We start from the raw sequence: 24,454 nt of genomic DNA on the forward strand, positions 1-24,454 counted from the left end.
TTCCTAGCAAACAATTCCAAACCGATAAGGATGGGATTTGAACCCATGCATGCAGAGCACAATCCATTGTGCTCTGCATCCATGTGTTCAAATCCCATCCTCGTCGGTTTGGAATTATTTGCTTGGGAATGGAATTTTTGCAAATAATGCTTCATAAGTGAAGCAGACACTCAAATGTCAAAAATAAACTAGTTCAATTAAGAAATCTACTTCAATGAACAATGCTTTTCATTAAAGACATACATAGAACACATTTAGTGAAAATCTACCATTACTGTTATAGTAGTCGTCATGTCATTGGCCAGATTTGTATGTTATGATTTTTTGTCGTTTGTGATGGATCAACATGATGGTGTAGTAGTTCACAAATATAAGTTACGTTTAAAGTAAAATAAATGTTCTTTAAGCAAAGGCTCACTTGAAAGTGGACTTACTAACAAGCCTGTGATATTGCTGAGAACACAACCAACAATGTGTAAAGAAATGATTTAAAATATGACAAGTGGTGTCAGACAACACTTCTTTGTTTTTGCCAGAAAGACGAGGTGGCCGAGTGGTTTAGGCGATGGACTGCTAATCCATTGTCCTCTGCACGCATGGGTTCAAATCCCATCTTTATCGGTTTGGAATTGAATGCTTTGAAATGGAATTTAACAAATAATGCTTTATAAGTGAAGTGACACTCAAATGTCAAAAATAAACTAATTCAATTAAGAAATCTACTTCAATGAACAATGCTTTTCATTAAAGACATACATAGCACACATTTAGTGAAAATCTACCATTACTGTTATAGTAGAAGTAATGTCATTGGCCAGATGTGTATGTTATGATTTTTTGTCATTTGTGATGGATCAACATGCTGGTGTAGTAGTTCACAAATATAGGTTATGTTTAAAGTAAAATAAATGTTCCTTAAGCAAAGGCTCACTTGAAAGTGGAATTGCTAACAAGCCTGTGATATTGCTGAGAACACAACCAACAATGTACAAAGAATTGATTTAAAATATGACAAGTGGTGTCAGAAAACCCTTCTTTATTTGTGCCAGAAAGACGAGGTGGCCGAGTGGTTAAGGCGATGAACTGCTAATCCATTGTGCTCTGCACGCATGGATTCAAATCCCATCCTTGTCGGTTTGGAATTATATGCTTGGAAATGGAATTTTACAAATAATGCTTCATAAGTGAAGCTCACACTCAAAAGTCAAAAATAAACTAATTCAATTAAGAAATCTACTTCAATGAACAATGCTTTTCATTAAAGACATACATAGCACACATTTAGTGAAAATCTACCATTACTGTTATAGTAGAAGTCATGTCATTGGCCAGATGTGTATGTTATGATTTTTTGTCATTTGTGATGGATCAACATGATGGTGCAGTAGTTCACAAATATAGGTTACATTTCAAGTATATTAAATGTTCTTTAAGCAAAGGCTCACTTGAAAGTGGACTTGCTAACAAGCCTGTGATATTGATGAGAACACAACCAACAAAGTATAAAGAATTGATTTAAAATATGACAAGTCTTGTCCGAAAACCCATCTTTTTTGTGCCAGAAAGACGAGGTGGCCGAGTGGTTAAGGCGATGGACTGCTAATCCATTGTGCTCTGCACGCATGAGTTCAAATCCCATCCTTGTCGGTTTGGAATTGTATGCTTGGAAATGGGATTTTACAAATAATGCTTCATAAGTGAAGTGACACTCAAATGTCAAAAATAAACTAATTCAATTAAGAAATCTTCTTCAATGAACAATGCTTTTCATTAAAGACATACATAGAACACATTAAGTGAAAATCTACCATTACTGTTATAGTAGAAGTCATGTCATTGGCCAGTTGTGTATGTTATGATTTTTTGTCGTTTGTGATAGATCAACATGCTGGTGTAGTAGTTCACAAATATAGGTTATGTTTAAATAAAATAAATGTTCTTTAAGCAAAGGCTCACTTGAAAGTGGAATTGCTAACAAGCCTGTGATATTGCTGAGAACACAACCAACAATGTATAAAGAATTGATTTAAAATATGACAAGTGGTGTCAGAAAACACTTCTTTATTTGTGCCAGAAAGACGAGGTGGCCGAGTGGTTAAGGCGATGGACTGCTAATCCATTGTGCTCTGCACGCATGGATTCAAATCCCATCCTTGTCGGTTTGGAATTATATGCTTGGAAATGAAATTTTACAAATAATGCTTCATAAGTGAAGTGACACTCAAATGTCAAAAATAAACTAATTCAATTAAGAAATCTAGTTCAATGAACAATGCTTTTCATTAAAGACATACATAGCACACATTTAGCGAAAATCTACCATTACTGTTATAGTAGAAGTCATGTCATTGGCCAGATGTGTATGTTATGATTTTTTGTCATTTGTGATGGATCAACATGATGGTGCAGTAGTTCACAAATATAGGTTACATTTCAAGTAAAATAAATGTTCTTTAAGCAAAGGCTCACTTGAAAGTGGACTTGCTAACAAGCCTGTGATATTGATAAGAACACAACTAACAATGCATAAAGAATTGATTTAAAATATGACAAGTGGTGTCAGAAAACCCTTCTTTTTTGTGCCAGAAAGACGAGGTGGCCGAGTGGTTAAGGCGATGGACTGCTAATCCATTGTGCTCTGCACGCATGGGTTCAAATCCCATCCTCATCGGTTTGGAATTGTTTGCTTGGAAATGGAATTTTGCAAATAATGCTTCATAAGTGAAGCTGACACTCAAAAGTCAAAAATAAACTAATTCAATTAAGAAATCTACTTCAATGAACAATGCTTTTCATTAAAGACATACATAGAACACATTTAGTGAAAATCTACCATTACTGTTATAGGAGTAGTCATGTCATTGGCCAGATGTGTATGTTATGATTTTTTGTCGTTTGTGATGGATCAACATGATGGTGTAGTAGTTCACAAATATAGGTTACGTTTAAAGTAAAATAAATGTTTTTTAAGCAAAGGCTCACTTGAAAGTGGACTTGCTAACAAGCCTGTGATATTGATGAGAACACAACCAATAATGTATAAATAATTGATTTAAAACAAGACAAGTGGTGTCAGAAAACCCTTCTTTATTTGTGCCAGAAAGACGAGGTGGCCGAGTGGTTAAGGCGATGGACTTCACTTCACTTATAAAACATTATTTGCAAAAATTCCATTTCCTAGCAAACAATTCCAAACCGATAAGGATGGGATTTGAACCCATGCATGCAGAGCACAATCCATTGTGCTCTGCATCCATGTGTTCAAATCCCATCCTCGTCGGTTTGGAATTATTTGCTTGGAAATGGAATTTTTGCAAATAATGCTTCATAAGTGAAGCAGACACTCAAATGTCAAAAATAAACTAGTTCAATTAAGAAATCTACTTCAATGAACAATGCTTTTCATTAAAGACATACATAGAACACATTTAGTGAAAATCTACCATTACTGTTATAGTAGTCGTCATGTCATTGGCCAGATTTGTATGTTATGATTTTTTGTCGTTTGTGATGGATCAACATGATGGTGTAGTAGTTCACAAATATAAGTTACGTTTAAAGTAAAATAAATGTTCTTTAAGCAAAGGCTCACTTGAAAGTGGACTTACTAACAAGCCTGTGATATTGCTGAGAACACAACCAACAATGTGTAAAGAAATGATTTAAAATATGACAAGTGGTGTCAGACAACACTTCATTATTTTTGCCAGAAAGACGAGGTGGCCGAGTGGTTTAGGCGATGGACTGCTAATCCATTGTCCTCTGCACGCATTGGTTCAAATCCCATCTTTATCGGTTTGGAATTGAATGCTTTGAAATGGAATTTAACAAATAATGCTTTATAAGTGAAGTGACACTCAAATGTCAAAAATAAACTAATTCAATTATGAAATCTACTTCAATGAACAATGCTTTTCATTAAAGACATACATAGCACACATTTAGTGAAAATCTACGATTACTGTTATAGTAGAAGTCATGTCATTGGCCAGATGTGTATGTTATGATTTTTTGTCATTTGTGATGGATCAACATGATGGTGCAGTAGTTCACAAATATAGGTTACATTTCAAGTATATTAAATGTTCTTTAATCAAAGGCTCACTTGAAAGTGGACTTGCTAACAAGCCTGTGATATTGATGAGAACACAACCAACAAAGTATAAAGAATTGATTTAAAATATGACAAGTGTTGTCCGAAAACCCTTCTATTTTGTGCCAGAAAGACGAGGTGGCCGAGTGGTTAAGGCGATGGACTGCTAATCCATTGTGCTCTGCACGCATGGGTTCAAATCCCATCCTCGTCGGTTTGGAATTGTTTGCTTGGAAATGGAATTTTGCAAATAATGCTTCATAAGTGAAGCTGACACTCAAAAGTCAAAAATAAACTAATTCAATTAAGAAATCTACTTCAATGAACAATGCTTTTCATTAAAGACATACATAGAACACATTTAGTGAAAATCTACCATTACTGTTATAGGAGTAGTCATGTCATTGGCCAGATGTGTATGTTATGATTTTTTGTCGTTTGTGATGGATCAACATGATGGTGTAGTAGTTCACAAATATAGGATACGTTTAAAGTAAAATAAATGTTCTTTAAGCAAAGGCTCACTTGAAAGTGGACTTGCTAACAAGCCTGTGATATTGATGAGAACACAACCAATAATGTATAAAGAATTGATTTAAAACAAGACAAGTGGTGTCAGAAAACCCTTCATTATTTGTGCCAGAAAGACGAGGTGGCCGAGTGGTTAAGGCGATGGACTTCACTTCACTTATAAAACATTATTTGCAAAAATTCCATTTCCTTGCAAACAATTCCAAACCGATGAGGATGGGATTTGAACCCATGCGTGCAGAGCACAATCCATTGTGCTCTGCATCCATGGGTTCAAATCCCATCCTCGTCGGTTTGGAATTATTTGCTTGGAAATGGAATTTTTGCAAATAATGCTTCATAAGTGAAGCAGACACTCAAATGTCAAAAATAAACTAGTTCAATTAAGAAATCTACTTCAATGAACAATGCTTTTCATTAAAGACATACATAGAACACATTTATTGAAAATCTAACATTACTGTTATAGTAGTAGTCATGTCATTGGCCAGATTTGTATGTTATGATTTTTTTCATTTGTGATGGATCAACATGATGGTGCAGTAGTTCACAAATATAGGTTACATTTCAAGTAAAATAAATGTTCTTTAAGCAAAGGCTCACTTGAAAGTGGACTTGCTAACAAGCCTGTGATATTGATGAGAACACAACTAACAATGTATAAAGAATTGATTTAAAATATGACAAGTGGTGTCAGAAAACCCTTCTTTTTTGTGCCAGAAAGACGAGGTGGCCGAGTGGTTAAGGCGATGGACTGCTAATCCATTGTGCTCTGCACGCATGGGTTCAAATCCCATCCTCGTTGGTTTGGAATTGTTTGCTTGGAAATGGAATTTTGCAAATAATGCTTCATAAGTGAAGCTGACACTCAAAAGTCAAAAATAAACTAATTCAATTAAGAAATCTACTTCAATGAACAATGCTTTTCATTAAAGACATACATAGAACACATTTAGTGAAAATCTACCATTTCTGTTATAGGAGTAGTCATGTCATTGGCCAGATGTGTATGTTATGATTTTTTGTCATTTGTGATGGATCAACATGATGGTGCAGTAGTTCACAAATATAGGTTACATTTCAAGTAAAATAAATGTTCTTAAAGCAAAGGCTCACTTGAATGTGGACATGCTAACAAGCCTGTGATATTGATGAGAACACAACCAATAATGTATAAATAATTGATTTAAACAAGACAAGTGGTGTCAGAAAACCCTTCTTTATTTGTGCCAGAATGACGAGGTGGCCGAGTGGTTAAGGTGATGAACTTCACTTCACTTCACATATGAAGCATTATTTGCAAAAATTCCATTTCCAAGCAAACAATTCCAAACCAACGAGGATGGGATTTGAACCCATGCATGCAGAGCACAATCCATTGTGCTCTCCATGCATGGGTTCAAATCCCATCCTCGTCGGTTTGGAATTGTTTGCTTGGAAATGGAATTTTTGCAAATAATGCTTCTTAAGTGAAGCTGACACTCAAATGTCAAAAATATACTAGTTCAATTAAGAAATCTACTTCAATGAACAATGCTTTTCATTAAAGACATTCATAGCACACATATAGGGAAAAACTACCATTACTGTTATAGTAGAAGTCATGTCATTGGCCAGATTTGTAAGTTATGATTTTTTGTCATTTGTGATGGATCAACATGATGGTGCAGTAGTTCACAAATATAGGTTACATTTCAAGTATATTAAATGTTCTTTAAGCAAAGGCTCACTTGAAAGTGGACTTGCTAACAAGCCTGTGATATTGATGAGAACACAACCAACAAAGTATAAAGAATTGATTTAAAATATGACAAGTGTTGTCCGAAAACCCATCTTTTTTGTACCAGAAAGACGAGGTGGCCGAGTGGTTAAGGCGATGGACTGCTAATCCATTGTGCTCTGCACGCATGAGTTCAAATCCCATCCTCGTCGGTTTGGAATTGTATGCTTGGAAATGGGATTTTACAAATAATGCTTCATAAGTGAAGTGACACTCAAATGTCAAAAATAAACTAATTCAATTAAGAAATCTTCTTCAATGAACAATGCTTTTCATTAAAGACATACATAGAACACATTAAGTGAAAATCTACCATTACTGTTATAGTAGTAGTCATGTCATTGGCCAGATTTGTATGTTATGATTTTTTTCATTTGTGATGGATCAACATGATGGTGCAGTAGTTCACAAATATAGGTTACATTTCAAGTAAAATAAATGTTCTTTAAGCAAAGGCTCACTTGAAAGTGGACTTGCTAACAAGCCTGTGATATTGATGAGAACACAACTAACAATGTATAAAGAATTGATTTAAAATATGACAAGTGGTGTCAGAAAACCCTTCTTTTTTGTGCCAGAAAGACGAGGTGGCCGAGTGGTTAAGGCGATGGACTGCTAATCCATTGTGCTCTGCACGCATGGGTTCAAATCCCATCCTCGTTGGTTTGGAATTGTTTGCTTGGAAATGGAATTTTGCAAATAATGCTTCATAAGTGAAGCTGACACTCAAAAGTCAAAAATAAACTAATTCAATTAAGAAATCTACTTCAATGAACAATGCTTTTCATTAAAGACATACATAGAACACATTTAGTGAAAATCTACCATTTCTGTTATAGGAGTAGTCATGTCATTGGCCAGATGTGTATGTTATGATTTTTTGTCATTTGTGATGGATCAACATGATGGTGCAGTAGTTCACAAATATAGGTTACATTTCAAGTAAAATAAATGTTCTTAAAGCAAAGGCTCACTTGAATGTGGACATGCTAACAAGCCTGTGATATTGATGAGAACACAACCAATAATGTATAAATAATTGATTTAAAACAAGACAAGTGGTGTCAGAAAACCCTTCTTTATTTGTGCCAGAATGACGAGGTGGCCGAGTGGTTAAGGTGATGAACTTCACTTCACTTCACATATGAAGCATTATTTGCAAAAATTCCATTTCCAAGCAAACAATTCCAAACCAACGAGGATGGGATTTGAACCCATGCATGCAGAGCACAATCCATTGTGCTCTCCATGCATGGGTTCAAATCCCATCCTCGTCGGTTTGGAATTGTTTGCTTGGAAATGGAATTTTTGCAAATAATGCTTCTTAAGTGAAGCTGACACTCAAATGTCAAAAATATACTAGTTCAATTAAGAAATCTACTTCAATGAACAATGCTTTTCATTAAAGACATTCATAGCACACATATAGGGAAAAACTACCATTACTGTTATAGTAGAAGTCATGTCATTGGCCAGATTTGTAAGTTATGATTTTTTGTCATTTGTGATGGATCAACATGATGGTGCAGTAGTTCACAAATATAGGTTACATTTCAAGTATATTAAATGTTCTTTAAGCAAAGGCTCACTTGAAAGTGGACTTGCTAACAAGCCTGTGATATTGATGAGAACACAACCAACAAAGTATAAAGAATTGATTTAAAATATGACAAGTGTTGTCCGAAAACCCATCTTTTTTGTACCAGAAAGACGAGGTGGCCGAGTGGTTAAGGCGATGGACTGCTAATCCATTGTGCTCTGCACGCATGAGTTCAAATCCCATCCTTGTCGGTTTGGAATTGTATGCTTGGAAATGGGATTTTACAAATAATGCTTCATAAGTGAAGTGACACTCAAATGTCAAAAATAAACTAATTCAATTAAGAAATCTTCTTCAATGAACAATGCTTTTCATTAAAGACATACATAGAACACATTAAGTGAAAATCTACCATTACTGTTATAGTAGAAGTCATGTCATTGGCCAGATGTGTATGTTATGATTTTTTGTCGTTTGTGATGGATCAACATGCTGGTGTAGTAGTTCACAAATATAGGTTATGTTTAAATAAAATAAATGTTCTTTAGGCAAAGGCTCACTTGAAAGTGGAATTGCTAACAAGCCTGTGATATTGATGAGAACACAACCAACAATGTATAAAGAATTGATTTAAAATATGACAAGTGGTGTCAGAAAACACTTCTTTATTTGTGCCAAAAAGACGAGGTGGCCGAGTGGTTAAGGCGATGGACTGCTAATCCATTGTGCTCTGCACGCATGGATTCAAATCCCATCCTTGTCGGTTTGGAATTATATGCTTGGAAATGGAATTTTACAAATAATGCTTCATAAGTGAAGCTCACACTCAAAAGTCAAAAATAAACTAATTCAATTAAGAAATCTACTTCAATGAACAATGCTTTTCATTAAAGACATACATAGCACACATTTAGTGAAAATCTACCATTACTGTTATAGTAGAAGTCATGTCATTGGCCAGATGTGTATGTTATGATTTTTTGTCATTTGTGATGGATCAACATGATGGTGCAGTAGTTCACAAATATAGGTTACATTTCAAGTATATTAAATGTTCTTTAAGCAAAGGCTCACTTGAAAGTGGAATTGCTAACAAGCCTGTGATATTGATGAGAACACAACCAACAAAGTATAAAGAATTGATTTAAAATATGACAAGTGTTGTCCGAAAACCCTTCTTTTTTGTGCCAGAAAGACGAGGTGGCCGAGTGGTTAAGGCGATGGACTGCTAATCCATTGTGCTCTGCACGCATGAGTTCAAATCCCATCCTTGTCGGTTTGGAATTGTATGCTTGGAAATGGGATTTTACAAATAATGCTTCATAAGTGAAGTGACACTCAAATGTCAAAAATAAACTAATTCAATTAAGAAATCTTCTTCAATGAACAATGCTTTTCATTAAAGACATACATAGAACACATTAAGTGAAAATCTACCATTACTGTTATAGTAGAAGTCATGTCATTGGCCAGATGTGTATGTTATGATTTTTTGTCGTTTGTGATGGATCAACATGCTGGTGTAGTAGTTCACAAATATAGGTTATGTTTAAATAAAATAAATGTTCTTTAAGCAAAGGCTCACTTGAAAGTGGAATTGCTAACAAGCCTGTGATATTGATGAGAACACAACCAACAATGTATAAAGAATTGATTTAAAATATGACAAGTGGTGTCAGAAAACACTTCATTATTTGTGCAAGAAAGACGAGGTGGCCGAGTGGTTAAGGCGATGGACTGCTAATCCATTGTGCTCTGCACGCATGGATTCAAATCCCATCCTTGTCGGTTTGGAATTATATGCTTGGAAATGGAATTTTACAAATAATGCTTCATAAGTGAAGCTCACACTCAAAAGTCAAAAATAAACTAATTCAATTAAGAAATCTACTTCAATGAACAATGCTTTTCATTAAAGACATACATAGCACACATTTAGTGAAAATCTACCATTACTGTTATAGTAGAAGTCATGTCATTGGCCAGATGTGTATGTTATGATTTTTTGTCATTTGTGATGGATCAACATGATGGTGCAGTAGTTCACAAATATAGGTTACATTTCAAGTATATTAAATGTTCTTTAAGCAAAGGCTCACTTGAAAGTGGACTTGCTAACAAGCCTGTGATATTGATGAGAACACAACCAACAAAGTATAAAGAATTGATTTAAAATATGACAAATGTTGTCCGAAAACCCTTCTTTTTTGTGCCAGAAAGACGAGGTGGCCGAGTGGTTAAGGCGATGGACTGCTAATCCATTGTGCTCTGCACGCATGAGTTCAAATCCCATCCTTGTCGGTTTGGAATTGTATGCTTGGAAATGGGATTTTACAAATAATGCTTCATAAGTGAAGTGACACTCAAATGTCAAAAATAAACTAATTCAATTAAGAAATCTTCTTCAATGAACAATGCTTTTCATTAAAGACATACATAGAACACATTAAGTGAAAATCTACCATTACTGTTATAGTAGAAGTCATGTCATTGGCCAGATGTGTATGTTATGATTTTTTGTCGTTTGTGATAGATCAACATGCTGGTGTAGTAGTTCACAAATATAGGTTATGTTTAAATAAAATAAATGTTCTTTAAGCAAAGGCTCACTTGAAAGTGGAATTGCTAACAAGCCTGTGATATTGCTGAGAACACAACCAACAATGTATAAAGAATTGATTTAAAATATGACAAGTGGTGTCAGAAAACACTTCTTTATTCGTGCCAGAAAGACGAGGTGGCCGAGTGGTTAAGGCGATGGACTGCTAATCCATTGTGCTCTGCACGCATGGATTCAAATCCCATCCTTGTCGGTTTGGAATTATATGCTTGGAAATGAAATTTTACAAATAATGCTTCATAAGTGAAGTGACACTCAAATGTCAAAAATAAACTAATTCAATTAAGAAATCTAGTTCAATGAACAATGCTTTTCATTAAAGACATACATAGCACACATTTAGCGAAAATCTACCATTACTGTTATAGTAGAAGTCATGTCATTGGCCAGATGTGTATGTTATGATTTTTTGTCATTTGTGATGGATCAACATGATGGTGCAGTAGTTCACAAATATAGGTTACATTTCAAGTAAAATAAATGTTCTTTAAGCAAAGGCTCACTTGAAAGTCGACTTGCTAACAAGCCTGTGATATTGGTAAGAACACAACTAACAATGCATAAAGAATTGATTTAAAATATGACAAGTGGTGTCAGAAAACCCTTCTTTTTTGTGCCAGAAAGACGAGGTGGCCGAGTGGTTAAGGCGATGGACTGCTAATCCATTGTGCTCTGCACGCATGGGTTCAAATCCCATCCTCGTCGGTTTGGAATTGTTTGCTTGGAAATGGAATTTTGCAAATAATGCTTCATAAGTGAAGCTGACACTCAAAAGTCAAAAATAAACTAATTCAATTAAGAAATCTACTTCAATGAACAATGCTTTTCATTAAAGACATACATAGAACACATTTAGTGAAAATCTACCATTACTGTTATAGGAGTAGTCATGTCATTGGCCAGATGTGTATGTTATGATTTTTTGTCGTTTGTGATGGATCAACATGATGGTGTAGTAGTTCACAAATATAGGTTACGTTTAAAGTAAAATAAATGTTTTTTAAGCAAAGGCTCACTTGAAAGTGGACTTGCTAACAAGCCTGTGAAATTGATGAGAACACAACCAATAATGTATAAATAATTGATTTAAAACAAGACAAGTGGTGTCAGAAAACCCTTCTTTATTTGTGCCAGAATGACGAGGTGGCCGAGTGGTTAAGGTGATGAACTTCACTTCACTTCACATATGAAGCATTATTTGCAAAAATTCCATTTCCAAGCAAACAATTCCAAACCAACGAGGATGGGATTTGAACCCATGCATGCAGAGCACAATCCATTGTGCTCTCCATGCATGGGTTCAAATCCCATCCTTGTCGGTTTGGAATTATTTGCTTGGAAATGGAATTTTTGCAAATAATGCTTCTTAAGTGAAGCTGACACTCAAATGTCAAAAATATACTAGTTCAATTAAGAAATCTACTTCAATGAACAATGCTTTTCATTAAAGACATTCATAGCACACATTTAGGGAAAAACTACCATTACTGTTATAGTAGAAGTCATGTCATTGGCCAGATTTGTAAGTTATGATTTTTTGTCATTTGTGATGGATCAACATGATGGTGCAGTAGTTCACAAATATAGGTTACATTTCAAGTATATTAAATGTTCTTTAAGCAAAGGCTCACTTGAAAGTGGACTTGCTAACAAGCCTGTGATATTGATGAGAACACAACCAACAAAGTATAAAGAATTGATTTAAAATATGACAAGTGTTGTCCGAAAACCCATCTTTTTTGTGCCAGAAAGACGAGGTGGCCGAGTGGTTAAGGCGATGGACTGCTAATCCATTGTGCTCTGCACGCATGAGTTCAAATCCCATCCTTGTCGGCTTGGAAATGGGATTTTACAAATAATGCTTCATAAGTGAAGTGACACTCAAATGTCAAAAATAAACTAATTCAATTAAGAAATCTTCTTCAATGAACAATGCTTTTCATTAAAGACATACATAGAACACAGTAAGTGAAAATCTACCATTACTGTTATAGTAGAAGTCATGTCATTGGCCAGATGTGTATGTTATGATTTTTTGTCGTTTGTGATGGATCAACATGCTGGTGTAGTAGTTCACAAATATAGGTTATGTTTAAATAAAATAAATGTTCTTTAGGCAAAGGCTCACTTGAAAGTGGAATTGCTAACAAGCCTGTGATATTGATGAGAACACAACCAACAATGTATAAAGAATTGATTTAAAATATGACAAGTGGTGTCAGAAAACACTTCTTTATTTGTGCCAGAAAGACGAGGTGGCCGAGTGGTTAAGGCGATGGACTGCTAATCCATTGTGCTCTGCACGCATGGATTCAAATCCCGTCCTTGTCGGTTTGGAATTATATGCTTGGAAATGGAATTTTACAAATAATGCTTCATAAGTGAAGCTCACACTCAAAAGTCAAAAATAAACTAATTCAATTAAGAAATCTACTTCAATGAACAATGCTTTTCAATAAAGACATACATAGCACACATTTAGTGAAAATCTACCATTACTGTTATAGTAGAAGTCATGTCATTGGCCAGATGTGTATGTTATGATTTTTTGTCATTTGTGATGGATCAACATGATGGTGCAGTAGTTCACAAATATAGGTTACATTTCAAGTATATTAAATGTTCTTTAAGCAAAGGCTCACTTGAAAGTGGACTTGCTAACAAGCCTGTGATATTGATGAGAACACAACCAACAAAGTATAAAGAATTGATTTAAAATATGACAAGTGTTGTCCGAAAACCCTTCTTTTTTGTGCCAGAAAGACGAGGTGGCCGAGTGGTTAAGGCGATGGACTGCTAATCCATTGTGCTCTGCACGCATGAGTTCAAATCCCATTCTTGTCGGTTTGGAATTGTATGCTTGGAAATGGGATTTTACAAATAATGCTTCATAAGTGAAGTGACACTCAAATGTCAAAAATAAACTAATTCAATTAAGAAATCTTCTTCAATGAACAATGCTTTTCATTAAAGACATACATAGAACACATTAAGTGAAAATCTACCATTACTGTTATAGTAGAAGTCATGTCATTGGCCAGATGTGTATGTTATGATTTTTTGTCGTTTGTGATGGATCAACATGCTGGTGTAGTAGTTCACAAATATAGGTTATGTTTAAATAAAATAAATGTTCTTTAAGCAAAGGCTCACTTGAAAGTGGAATTGCTAACAAGCCTGTGATATTGATGAGAACACAACCAACAATGTATAAAGAATTGATTTAAAATATGACAAGTGGTGTCAGAAAACACTTCATTATTTGTGCAAGAAAGACGAGGTGGCCGAGTGGTTAAGGCGATGGACTGCTAATCCATTGTGCTCTGCACGCATGGATTCAAATCCCATCCTTGTCGGTTTGGAATTATATGCTTGGAAATGGAATTTTACAAATAATGCTTCATAAGTGAAGCTCACACTCAAAAGTCAAAAATAAACTAATTCAATTAAGAAATCTACTTCAATGAACAATGCTTTTCATTAAAGACATACATAGCACACATTTAGTGAAAATCTACCATTACTGTTATAGTAGAAGTCATGTCATTGGCCAGATGTGTATGTTATGATTTTTTGTCATTTGTGATGGATCAACATGATGGTGCAGTAGTTCACAAATATAGGTTACATTTCAAGTATATTAAATGTTCTTTAAGCAAAGGCTCACTTGAAAGTGGACTTGCTAACAAGCCTGTGATATTGATGAGAACACAACCAACAAAGTATAAAGAATTGATTTAAAATATGACAAGTGTTGTCCGAAAACCCTTCTTTTTTGTGCCAGAAAGACGAGGTGGCCGAGTGGTTAAGGCGATGGACTGCTAATCCATTGTGCTCTGCACGCATGAGTTCAAATCCCATCCTTGTCGGTTTGGAATTGTATGCTTGGAAATGGGATTTTACAAATAATGCTTCATAAGTGAAGTGACACTCAAATGTCAGAAATAAACTAATTCAATTAAGAAATCTTCTTCAATGAACAATGCTTTTCATTAAAGACATACATAGAACACATTAAGTGAAAATCTACCATTACTGTTATAGTAGAAGTCATGTCATTGGCCAGATGTGTATGTTATGATTTTTTGTCGTTTGTGATAGATCAACATGCTGGTGTAGTAGTTCACAAATATAGGTTATGTTTAAATAAAATAAATGTTCTTTAAGCAAAGGCTCACTTGAAAGTGGAATTGCTAACAAGCCTGTGATATTGCTGAGAACACAACCAACAATGTATAAAGAATTGATTTAAAATATGACAAGTGGTGTCAGAAAATACTTCTTTATTTGTGCCAGAAAGACGAGGTGGCCGAGTGGTTAAGGCGATGGACTGCTAATCCATTGTGCTCTGCACGCATGGATTCAAATCCCATCCTTGTCGGTTTGGAATTATATGCTTGGAAATGAAATTTTACAAATAATGCTTCATAAGTGAAGTGACACTCAAATGTCAAAAATAAACTAATTCAATTAAGAAATCTAGTTCAATGAACAATGCTTTTCATTAAAGACATACATAGCACACATTTAGCGAAAATCTACCATTACTGTTATAGTAGAAGTCATGTCATTGGCCAGATGTGTATGTTATGATTTTTTGTCATTTGTGATGGATCAACTTGATGGTGCAGTAGTTCACAAATATAGGTTACATTTCAAGTAAAATAAATGTTCTTTAAGCAAAGGCTCACTTGAAAGTGGACTTGCTAACAAGCCTGTGATATTGATAAGAACACAACTAACAATGCATAAAGAATTGATTTAAAATATGACAAGTGGTGTCAGAAAACCCTTCTTTTTTGTGCCAGAAAGACGAGGTGGCCGAGTGGTTAAGGCGATGGACTGCTAATCCATTGTGCTCTGCACGCATGAGTTCAAATCCCATCCTTGTCGGTTTGGAATTGTATGCTTGGAAATGGGATTTTACAAATAATGCTTCATAAGTGAAGTGACACTCAAATGTCAAAAATAAACTAATTCAATTAAGAAATCTTCTTCAATGAACAATGCTTTTCATTAAAGACATACAAAGAACACATTAAGTGAAAATCTACCATTACTGTTATAGTAGAAGTCATGTCATTGGCCAGATGTGTATGTTATGATTTTTTGTCGTTTGTGATGGATCAACATGCTGGTGTAGTAGTTCACAAATATAGGTTATGTTTAAATAAAATAAATGTTCTTTAAGCAAAGGCTCACTTGAAAGTGGAATTGCTAACAAGCCTGTGATATTGATGAGAACACAACCAACAATGTATAAAGAATTGATTTAAAATATGACAAGTGGTGTCAGAAAACACTTCATTATTTGTGCAAGAAAGACGAGGTGGCCGAGTGGTTAAGGCGATGGACTGCTAATCCATTGTGCTCTGCACCCATGGATTCAAATCCCATCCTTGTCGGTTTGGAATTATATGCTTGGAAATGGAATTTTACAAATAATGCTTCATAAGTGAAGCTCACACTCAAAAGTCAAAAATAAACTAATTCAATTAAGAAATCTACTTCAATGAACAATGCTTTTCATTAAAGACATACATAGCACACATTTAGTGAAAATCTACCATTACTGTTATAGTAGAAGTCATGTCATTGGCCAGATGTGTATGTTATGATTTTTTGTCATTTGTGATGGATCAACATGATGGTGCAGTAGTTCACAAATATAGGTTACATTTCAAGTATATTAAATGTTCTTTAAGCAAATTCTCACTTGAAAGTGGACTTGCTAACAAGCCTGTGATATTGATGAGAACACAACCAACAAAGTATAAAGAATTGATTTAAAATATGACAAGTGTTGTCCGAAAACCCTTCTTTTTTGTGCCAGAAAGACGAGGTGGCCGAGTGGTTAAGGCGATGGACTGCTAATCCATTGTGCTCTGCACGCATGAGTTCAAATCCCATCCTTGTCGGTTTGGAATTGTTTGCTTGGAAATGGGATTTTACAAATAATGCTTCATAAGTGAAGTGACACTCAAATGTCAAAAATAAACTAATTCAATTAAGAAATCTTCTTCAATGAACAATGCTTTTCATTAAAGACATACATAGAACACATTAAGTGAAAATCTACCATTACTGTTATAGTAGAAGTCATGTCATTGGCCAGATGTGTATGTTATGATTTTTTGTCATTTGTGATAGATCAACATGCTGGTGTAGTAGTTCACAAATATAGGTTATGTTTAAATAAAATAAATGTTCTTTAAGCAAAGGCTCACTTGAAAGTGGAATTGCTAACAAGCCTGTGATATTGCTGAGAACACAACCAACAATGTATAAAGAATTGATTTAAAATATGACAAGTGGTGTCAGAAAATACTTCTTTATTTGTGCCAGAAAGACGAGGTGGCCGAGTGGTTAAGGCGATGGACTGCTAATCCATTGTGCTCTGCACGCATGGATTCAAATCCCATCCTTGTCGGTTTGGAATTATATGCTTGGAAATGAAATTTTACAAATAATGCTTCATAAGTGAAGTAACACTCAAATGTCAAAAATAAACTAATTCAATAAAGAAATCTAGGTCAATGAACAATGCTTTTCATTAAAGACATACATAGCACACATTTAGCGAAAATCTACCATTACTGTTATAGTAGAAGTCATGTCATTGGCCAGATGTGTATGTTATGATTTTTTGTCATTTGTGATGGATCAACTTGATGGTGCAGTAGTTCACAAATATAGGTTACATTTCAAGTAAAATAAATGTTCTTTAAGCAAAGGCTCACTTGAAAGTGGACTTGCTAACAAGCCTGTGATATTGATAAGAACACAACTAACAATGCATAAAGAATTGATTTAAAATATGACAAGTGGTGTCAGAAAACTCTTCTTTTTTGTGCCAGAAAGACGAGGTGGCCGAGTGGTTAAGGCGATGGACTGCTAATCCATTGTGCTCTGCACGCATGGGTTCAAATCCCATCCTCGTCGGTTTGGAATTGTTTGCTTGGAAATGGAATTTTGCAAATAATGCTTCATAAGTGAAGCTGACACTCAAAAGTCAAAAATAAACTAATTCAATTAAGAAATCTACTTCAATGAACAATGCTTTTCATTAAAGACATACATAGAACACATTTAGTGAAAATCTACCATTACTGTTATAGGAGTAGTCATGTCATTGGCCAGATGTGTATGTTATGATTTTTTGTCGTTTGTGATGGATCAACATGATGGTGTAGTAGTTCACAAATATAGGTTACGTTTAAAGTAAAATAAATGTTTTTTAAGCAAAGGCTCACTTGAAAGTGGACTTGCTAACAAGCCTGTGATATTGATGAGAACACAACCAATAATGTATAAATAATTGATTTAAAACAAGACAAGTGGTGTCAGAAAACCCTTCTTTATTTGTGCCAGAATGACGAGGTGGCCGAGTGGTTAAGGTGATGAACTTCACTTCACTTCACATATGAAGCATTATTTGCAAAAATTCCATTTCCAAGCAAACAATTCCAAACCAACGAGGATGGGATTTGAACCCATGCATGCAGAGCACAATCCATTGTGCTCTCCATGCATGGGTTCAAATCCCATCCTCGTCGGTTTGGAATTGTTTGCTTGGAAATGGAATTTTTGCAAATAATGCTTCTTAAGTGAAGCTGACACTCAAATGTCAAAAATATACTAGTTCAATTAAGAAATCTACTTCAATGAACAATGCTTTTCATTAAAGACATTCATAGCACACATTTAGGGAAAAACTACCATTACTGTTATAGTAGAAGTCATGTCATTGGCCAGATTTGTAAGTTATGATTTTTTGTCATTTGTGATGGATCAACATGATGGTGCAGTAGTTCACAAATATAGGTTACATTTCAAGTATATTAAATGTTCTTTAAGCAAAGGCTCACTTGAAAGTGGACTTGCTAACAAGCCTGTGATATTGATGAGAACACAACCAACAAAGTATAAAGAATTGATTTAAAATATGACAAGTGTTGTCCGAAAACCCATCTTTTTTGTGCCAGAAAGACGAGGTGGCCGAGTGGTTAAGGCGATGGACTGCTAATCCATTGTGCTCTGCACGCATGAGTTCAAATCCCATCCTTGTCGGTTTGGAATTGTATGCTTGGAAATGGGATTTTACAAATAATGCTTCATAAGTGAAGTGACACTCAAATGTCAAAAATAAACTAATTCAATTAAGAAATCTTCTTCAATGAACAATGCTTTTCATTAAAGACATACATAGAACACATTAAGTGAAAATCTACCATTACTGTTATAGTAGAAGTCATGTCATTGGCCAGATGTGTATGTTATGATTTTTTGTCGTTTGTGATGGATCAACATGCTGGTGTAGTAGTTCACAAATATAGGTTATGTTTAAATAAAATAAATGTTCTTTAGGCAAAGGCTCACTTGAAAGTGGAATTGCTAACAAGCCTGTGATATTGATGAGAACACAACCAACAATGTATAAAGAATTGATTTAAAATATGACAAGTGGTGTCAGAAAACACTTCTTTATTTGTGCCAGAAAGAAGAGGTGGCCGAGTGGTTAAGGCGATGGACTGCTAATCCATTGTGCTCTGCACGCATGGATTCAAATCCCATCCTTGTCGGTTTGGAATTATATGCTTGGAAATGGAATTTTACAAATAATGCTTCATAAGTGAAGCTCACACTCAAAAGTCAAAAATAAACTAATTCAATTAAGAAATCTACTTCAATGAACAATGCTTTTCATTAAAGACATACATAGCACACATTTAGTGAAAATCTACCATTACTGTTATAGTAGAAGTCATGTCATTGGCCAGATGTGTATGTTATGATTTTTTGTCATTTGTGATGGATCAACATGATGGTGCAGTAGTTCACAAATATAGGTTACATTTCAAGTAAAATAAATGTTCTTTAAGCAAAGGCTCACTTGAAAGTGGACTTGCTAACAAGCCTGTGATATTGATAAGAACACAACTAACAATGCATAAAGAATTGATTTAAAATATGACAAGTGGTGTCAGAAAACCCTTCTTTTTTGTGCCAGAAAGACGAGGTGGCCGAGTGGTTAAGGCGATGGACTTCACTTCACTTATAAAACATTATTTGCAAAAATTCCATTTCCTAGCAAACAATTCCAAACCGATAAGGATGGGATTTGAACCCATGCATGCAGAGCACAATCCATTGTGCTCTGCATCCATGTGTTCAAATCCCATCCTCGTCGGTTTGGAATTATTTGCTTGGAAATGGAATTTTTGCAAATAATGCTTCATAAGTGAAGCAGACACTCAAATGTCAAAAATAAACTAGTTCAATTAAGAAATCTACTTCAATGAACAATGCTTTTCATTAAAGACATACATAGAACACATTTAGTGAAAATCTACCATTACTGTTATAGTAGTCGTCATGTCATTGGCCAGATTTGTATGTTATGATTTTTTGTCATTTGTGATGGATCAACATGATGGTGTAGTAGTTCACAAATATAGGTTATGTTTAAATAAAATAAATGTTCTTTAAGCAAAGGCTCACTTGAAAGTGGAATTGCTAACAAGCCTGTGATATTGATGAGAACACAACCAACAATGTATAAAGAATTGATTTAAAATATGACAAGTGGTGTCAGAAAACACTTCATAATTTGTGCCAGAATGACGAGGTGGCCGAGTGGTTAAGGTGATGAACTTCACTTCACTTCACATATGAAGCATTATTTGCAAAAATTCCATTTCCAAGCAAACAATTCCAAACCAACGAGGATGGGATTTGAACCCATGCATGCAGAGCACAATCCATTGTGCTCTCCATGCATGGGTTCAAATCCCATCCTCGTCGGTTTGGAATTGTTTGCTTGGAAATGGAATTTTTGCAAATAATGCTTCTTAAGTGAAGCTGACACTCAAATGTCAAAAATATACTAGTTCAATTAAGAAATCTACTTCAATGAACAATGCTTTTCATTAAAGACATTCATAGCACACATTTAGGGAAAAACTACCATTACTGTTATAGTAGAAGTCATGTCATTGGCCAGATTTGTAAGTTATGATTTTTTGTCATTTGTGATGGATCAACATGATGGTGCAGTAGTTCACAAATATAGGTTACATTTCAAGTATATTAAATGTTCTTTAAGCAAAGGCTCACTTGAAAGTGGACTTGCTAACAAGCCTGTGATATTGATGAGAACACAACCAACAAAGTATAAAGAATTGATTTAAAATATGACAAGTGTTGTCCGAAAACCCATCTTTTTTGTGCCAGAAAGACGAGGTGGCCGAGTGGTTAAGGCGATGGACTGCTAATCCATTGTGCTCTGCACGCATGAGTTCAAATCCCATCCTTGTCGGTTTGGAATTGTATGCTTGGAAATGGGATTTTACAAATAATGCTTCATAAGTGAAGTGACACTCAAATGTCAAAAATAAACTAATTCAATTAAGAAATCTTCTTCAATGAACAATGCTTTTCATTAAAGACATACATAGAACACATTAAGTGAAAATCTACCATTACTGTTATAGTAGAAGTCATGTCATTGGCCAGATGTGTATGTTATGATTTTTTGTCGTTTGTGATGGATCAACATGCTGGTGTAGTAGTTCACAAATATAGGTTATGTTTAAATAAAATAAATGTTCTTTAGGCAAAGGCTCACTTGAAAGTGGAATTGCTAACAAGCCTGTGATATTGATGAGAACACAACCAACAATGTATAAAGAATTGATTTAAAATATGACAAGTGGTGTCAGAAAACACTTCTTTATTTGTGCCAGAAAGACGAGGTGGCCGAGTGGTTAAGGCGATGGACTGCTAATCCATTGTGCTCTGCACGCATGGATTCAAATCCCATCCTTGTCGGTTTGGAATTATATGCTTGGAAATGGAATTTTACAAATAATGCTTCATAAGTGAAGCTCACACTCAAAAGTCAAAAATAAACTAATTCAATTAAGAAATCTACTTCAATGAACAATGCTTTTCATTAAAGACATACATAGCACACATTTAGTGAAAATCTACCATTACTGTTATAGTAGAAGTCATGTCATTGGCCAGATGTGTATGTTATGATTTTTTGTCATTTGTGATGGATCAACATGATGGTGCAGTAGTTCACAAATATAGGTTACATTTCAAGTAAAATAAATGTTCTTTAAGCAAAGGCTCACTTGAAAGTGGACTTGCTAACAAGCCTGTGATATTGATAAGAACACAACTAACAATGCATAAAGAATTGATTTAAAATATGACAAGTGGTGTCAGAAAACCCTTCTTTTTTGTGCCAGAAAGACGAGGTGGCCGAGTGGTTAAGGCGATGGACTTCACTTCACTTATAAAACATTATTTGCAAAAATTCCATTTCCTAGCAAACAATTCCAAACCGATAAGGATGGGATTTGAACCCATGCATGCAGAGCACAATCCATTGTGCTCTGCATCCATGTGTTCAAATCCCATCCTCGTCGGTTTGGAATTATTTGCTTGGAAATGGAATTTTTGCAAATAATGCTTCATAAGTGAAGCAGACACTCAAATGTCAAAAATAAACTAGTTCAATTAAGAAATCTACTTCAATGAACAATGCTTTTCATTAAAGACATACATAGAACACATTTAGTGAAAATCTACCATTACTGTTATAGTAGTCGTCATGTCATTGGCCAGATTTGTATGTTATGATTTTTTGTCGTTTGTGATGGATCAACATGATGGTGTAGTAGTTCACAAATATAAGTTACGTTTAAAGTAAAATAAATGTTCTTTAAGCAAAGGCTCACTTGAAAGTGGACTTACTAACAAGCCTGTGATATTGCTGAGAACACAACCAATGTGTAAAGAAATGATTTAAAATATGACAAGTGGTGTCAGACAACACTTCTTTATTTTTGCCAGAAAGACGAGGTGGCCGAGTGGTTTAGGCGATGGACTGCTAATCCATTGTCCTCTGCACGCATGGGTTCAAATCCCATCTTTATCGGTTTGGAATTGAATGCCTTGAAATGGAATTTAACAAATAATGCTTTATAAGTGAAGTGACACTCAAATGTCAAAAATAAACTAATTCAATTAAGAAATCTACTTCAATGAACAATGCTTTTCATTAAAGACATACATAGCACACATTTAGTGAAAATCTACCATTACTGTTATAGTAGAAGTCATGTCATTGGCCAGATGTGTATGTTATGATTTTTTGTCATTTGTGATGGATCAACATGATGGTGCAGTAGTTCACAAATATAGGTTACATTTCAAGTATATTAAATGTTCTTTAAGCAAAGGCTCACTTGAAAGTGGACTTGCTAACAAGCCTGTGATATTGATGAGAACACAACCAACAAAGTATAAAGAATTGATTTAAAATATGACAAGTGTTGTCCGAAAACCCTTCTTTTTTGTGCCAGAAAGACGAGGTGGCCGAGTGGTTAAGGCGATGGACTGCTAATCCATTGTGCTCTGCACGCATGAGTTCAAATCCCATCCTTGTCGGTTTGGAATTGTATGCTTGGAAATGGGATTTTACAAATAATGCTTCATAAGTGAAGTGACACTCAAATGTCAAAAATAAACTAATTCAATTAAGAAATCTTCTTCAATGAACAATGCTTTTCATTAAAGACATACATAGAACACATTAAGTGAAAATCTACCATTACTGTTATAGTAGAAGTCATGTCATTGGCCAGATGTGTATGTTATGATTTTTTGTCGTTTGTGATAGATCAACATGCTGGTGTAGTAGTTCACAAATATAGGTTATGTTTAAATAAAATAAATGTTCTTTAAGCAAAGGCTCACTTGAAAGTGGAATTGCTAACAAGCCTGTGATATTGCTGAGAACACAACCAACAATGTATAAAGAATTGATTTAAAATATGACAAGTGGTGTCAGAAAATACTTCTTTATTTGTGCCAGAAAGACGAGATGGCCGAGTGGTTAAGGCGATGGACTGCTAATCCATTGTGCTCTGCACGCATGGGTTCAAATCCCATCCTCGTCGGTTTGGAATTGTTTGCTTGGAAATGGAATTTTGCAAATAATGCTTCATAAGTGAAGCTGACACTCAAAAGTCAAAAATAAACTAATTCAATTAAGAAATCTACTTCAATGAACAATTCTTTTCATTAAAGACATACATAGAACACATTTAGTGAAAATCTACCATTACTGTTATAGGAGTAGTCATGTCATTGGCCAGATGTGTATGTTATGATTTTTTGTCGTTTGTGATGGATCAACATGATGGTGTAGTAGTTCACAAATATAGGTTACGTTTAAAGTAAAATAAATGTTTTTTAAGCAAAGGCTCACTTGAAAGTGGACTTGCTAACAAGCCTGTGATATTGATGAGAACACAACCAATAATGTATAAATAATTGATTTAAAACAAGACAAGTGGTGTCAGAAAACCCTTCTTTATTTGTGCCAGAATGACGAGGTGGCCGAGTGGTTAAGGTGATGAACTTCACTTCACTTCACATATGAAGCATTATTTGCAAAAATTCCATTTCCAAGCAAACAATTCCAAACCAACGAGGATGGGATTTGAACCCATGCATGCAGAGCACAATCCATTGTGCTCTCCATGCATGGGTTCAAATCCCATCCTCGTCGGTTTGGAATTGTTTGCTTGGAAATGGAATTTTTGCAAATAATGCTTCTTAAGTGAAGCTGACACTCAAATGTCAAAAATATACTAGTTCAATTAAGAAATCTACTTCAATGAACAATGCTTTTCATTAAAGACATTCATAGCACACATTTAGGGAAAAACTACCATTACTGTTATAGTAGAAGTCATGTCATTGGCCAGATTTGTAAGTTATGATTTTTTGTCATTTGTGATGGATCAACATGATGGTGCAGTAGTTCACAAATATAGGTTACATTTCAAGTATATTAAATGTTCTTTAAGC

General features: G+C 34.8%; 19 non-coding genes across 19 annotated transcripts; all 19 read left to right on the forward strand.

The window, feature by feature from the left end:
• The first annotated feature begins 1,565 nt into the window (after positions 1-1,565).
• On the forward strand, positions 1,566-1,647 carry TRNAS-GCU (transfer RNA serine (anticodon GCU)). Its single transcript has one exon. It is a non-coding gene; the product is annotated as a tRNA-Ser (tRNA).
• A 942-nt stretch (positions 1,648-2,589) lies between these two features.
• TRNAS-GCU (transfer RNA serine (anticodon GCU)) lies at positions 2,590-2,671 on the forward strand. Its single transcript has one exon. It is a non-coding gene; the product is annotated as a tRNA-Ser (tRNA).
• A 1,554-nt stretch (positions 2,672-4,225) lies between these two features.
• TRNAS-GCU (transfer RNA serine (anticodon GCU)) lies at positions 4,226-4,307 on the forward strand. The gene has a single exon. It is a non-coding gene; the product is annotated as a tRNA-Ser (tRNA).
• A 1,040-nt stretch (positions 4,308-5,347) lies between these two features.
• Positions 5,348-5,429, forward strand: TRNAS-GCU (transfer RNA serine (anticodon GCU)). The gene has a single exon. It is a non-coding gene; the product is annotated as a tRNA-Ser (tRNA).
• A 1,045-nt stretch (positions 5,430-6,474) lies between these two features.
• On the forward strand, positions 6,475-6,556 carry TRNAS-GCU (transfer RNA serine (anticodon GCU)). The gene has a single exon. It is a non-coding gene; the product is annotated as a tRNA-Ser (tRNA).
• Positions 6,557-6,985: 429 nt separating this feature from the next.
• Positions 6,986-7,067, forward strand: TRNAS-GCU (transfer RNA serine (anticodon GCU)). The gene has a single exon. It is a non-coding gene; the product is annotated as a tRNA-Ser (tRNA).
• Positions 7,068-8,113: 1,046 nt separating this feature from the next.
• Positions 8,114-8,195, forward strand: TRNAS-GCU (transfer RNA serine (anticodon GCU)). Its single transcript has one exon. It is a non-coding gene; the product is annotated as a tRNA-Ser (tRNA).
• A 943-nt stretch (positions 8,196-9,138) lies between these two features.
• On the forward strand, positions 9,139-9,220 carry TRNAS-GCU (transfer RNA serine (anticodon GCU)). Its single transcript has one exon. It is a non-coding gene; the product is annotated as a tRNA-Ser (tRNA).
• A 943-nt stretch (positions 9,221-10,163) lies between these two features.
• Positions 10,164-10,245, forward strand: TRNAS-GCU (transfer RNA serine (anticodon GCU)). Its single transcript has one exon. It is a non-coding gene; the product is annotated as a tRNA-Ser (tRNA).
• Positions 10,246-11,187: 942 nt separating this feature from the next.
• TRNAS-GCU (transfer RNA serine (anticodon GCU)) lies at positions 11,188-11,269 on the forward strand. Its single transcript has one exon. It is a non-coding gene; the product is annotated as a tRNA-Ser (tRNA).
• Positions 11,270-12,315: 1,046 nt separating this feature from the next.
• Positions 12,316-12,397, forward strand: TRNAS-GCU (transfer RNA serine (anticodon GCU)). The gene has a single exon. It is a non-coding gene; the product is annotated as a tRNA-Ser (tRNA).
• A 1,954-nt stretch (positions 12,398-14,351) lies between these two features.
• Positions 14,352-14,433, forward strand: TRNAS-GCU (transfer RNA serine (anticodon GCU)). The gene has a single exon. It is a non-coding gene; the product is annotated as a tRNA-Ser (tRNA).
• A 942-nt stretch (positions 14,434-15,375) lies between these two features.
• TRNAS-GCU (transfer RNA serine (anticodon GCU)) lies at positions 15,376-15,457 on the forward strand. Its single transcript has one exon. It is a non-coding gene; the product is annotated as a tRNA-Ser (tRNA).
• A 943-nt stretch (positions 15,458-16,400) lies between these two features.
• TRNAS-GCU (transfer RNA serine (anticodon GCU)) lies at positions 16,401-16,482 on the forward strand. Its single transcript has one exon. It is a non-coding gene; the product is annotated as a tRNA-Ser (tRNA).
• Positions 16,483-17,424: 942 nt separating this feature from the next.
• TRNAS-GCU (transfer RNA serine (anticodon GCU)) lies at positions 17,425-17,506 on the forward strand. The gene has a single exon. It is a non-coding gene; the product is annotated as a tRNA-Ser (tRNA).
• Positions 17,507-18,552: 1,046 nt separating this feature from the next.
• Positions 18,553-18,634, forward strand: TRNAS-GCU (transfer RNA serine (anticodon GCU)). Its single transcript has one exon. It is a non-coding gene; the product is annotated as a tRNA-Ser (tRNA).
• A 2,166-nt stretch (positions 18,635-20,800) lies between these two features.
• TRNAS-GCU (transfer RNA serine (anticodon GCU)) lies at positions 20,801-20,882 on the forward strand. The gene has a single exon. It is a non-coding gene; the product is annotated as a tRNA-Ser (tRNA).
• A 2,062-nt stretch (positions 20,883-22,944) lies between these two features.
• TRNAS-GCU (transfer RNA serine (anticodon GCU)) lies at positions 22,945-23,026 on the forward strand. Its single transcript has one exon. It is a non-coding gene; the product is annotated as a tRNA-Ser (tRNA).
• Positions 23,027-23,456: 430 nt separating this feature from the next.
• TRNAS-GCU (transfer RNA serine (anticodon GCU)) lies at positions 23,457-23,538 on the forward strand. Its single transcript has one exon. It is a non-coding gene; the product is annotated as a tRNA-Ser (tRNA).
• The last annotated feature ends 916 nt before the right edge of the window (positions 23,539-24,454 follow it).

The sequence above is a fragment of the Taudactylus pleione genome, unplaced genomic scaffold (assembly GCF_031769625.1).
Source record: "Taudactylus pleione unplaced genomic scaffold, aTauple2 ptg000680l, whole genome shotgun sequence".
In the NCBI taxonomy this organism is placed as follows: Eukaryota; Metazoa; Chordata; class Amphibia; order Anura; family Myobatrachidae; genus Taudactylus; species Taudactylus pleione.